Below are 1,475 nucleotides of genomic sequence, written 5' to 3' on the forward strand. Positions count from 1 at the left end.
CATGCACAGAAAGACAGACTTGTGGTCTGGCTGTACAGAAGCCCGAGGCTTTAAAGCCAGCGAGGACGGATTCTTCAGCATTCAGACGACGTGTGGTTGTTCACCTTTCAAAGTCCACAACGTCCCCTGACCATAAAACAGCTTTAGCATCTGATATTGTTCCGAGGGCCTTGTTCACAATGAAAAGTGTTGGGAGTTACAACTCAGTCAATCACCAGTATTATCAATCATTCCTGACATTCGTAATACAGTAAATGTCTATGAAAAATGAATATCAAGAAAATAAACATGCATGCCATTATTTGCTACAGCATATTAGCAACCTTACATATCTAGCAGCTGTTCTTAAAACCTGGTTAATTTTCAGTATTGCTATACAGTTTTTAGACCAGTGCTGTTTTAACAGCAGGCCTCAGCAAACTTTCACAGGGAGACAGAAGACAATTTACAATTATTATAAATTCGACAAGCCCCCTGTAAATGCATGGGCATAGTTTATGATATAACCCCCCAACAAACCGTATGTTTTGGAGCTTGACAGACACTATAAACTGTTATTGTCTTTATAAGGTTTTTATAATTTATTGCAATTTATTTAAAATATCCTAAATGTAAAGAAAAATAACAATATCCAGGTTTGGAATCAGACAAGGGTGAGAGATTTTACATTTTTAATTGAATTCCTCCCATAAGCAGACATGTGATGCACGTATTGAGCCGCAATCGTGATATTGCAGCTTTTGAAATCTGGCACAGACACAGTGGATGAAATCGCTGAAGAGTTTCCCCCAAAGCGTGTAACAAAGAGGAGCCGAGCGTTTCCGTCTGAACTAATCCTGATGATTGACACTGTGTTTACCTGCAACCCTTTAGAGCCTAGAAAGGGAATAGATCACCTGTCAGCTCTTTCCTTATCTAGCCTTTTTCCACTAGTCCGCTATTTTCTGCAAAAACACACATTCACAAACAATAAATCTCACGTATGGCTTACTCAGTGCCTGCACTTTACCTTCTTCAATTTAAATGACACGTCGTGCATCTGCAGAAATATTTGCTCTCGGAGGATGACGTTGGCCGTGGGTTTCTCTCATCCGTGATGGTTCTGCCACAACATCTGACACTCGCCCGAGCTGAGGGAAGACAAACATGCCTTGAAGCAGCAGGGCTCCCAAGGCTCTGCTGGAGAACAGGTAAACTCACTGCAGATTACTTCAAGCTCTGGAAATTGAAACATCTTACCTCATCACTTGCTCACTTACTTTTCTCTTTCTTTACACAGGTATCAGAGCTTTGCAAGAGACTATCGTGTTTTCTGTCCGCAACAATTTAAGAGGCGAGCAAAACTGCATTCGGATTTTCACAAACGTTTAGCTGCTGTTTGCTAGTGCCATGGCCAAGACGCATTTTACACTGGGGAAAAAAATGGCTTGTGAACAATTTTCACATGGGAAATTGCTACCCACTTTCTTAGAAAG

The 1,475-nt window shown here is 41.0% G+C and overlaps 1 long non-coding RNA gene across 1 annotated transcript; it reads right to left on the minus strand.

Moving 5' to 3' along the window:
- Positions 1 to 636: 636 nt before the first annotated feature.
- Positions 637 to 1,215, minus strand: LOC132127853 (uncharacterized). Its single transcript, XR_009427609.1, has 2 exons — positions 1,010 to 1,215; positions 637 to 876 (listed from the first exon to the last, which is right to left on the minus strand). It is a non-coding gene; the product is annotated as an uncharacterized LOC132127853 (long non-coding RNA).
- Positions 1,216 to 1,475: the final 260 nt, after the last annotated feature.

This window comes from Carassius carassius, chromosome 45 (genome assembly GCF_963082965.1).
Source record: "Carassius carassius chromosome 45, fCarCar2.1, whole genome shotgun sequence".
In the NCBI taxonomy this organism is placed as follows: Eukaryota; Metazoa; Chordata; class Actinopteri; order Cypriniformes; family Cyprinidae; genus Carassius; species Carassius carassius.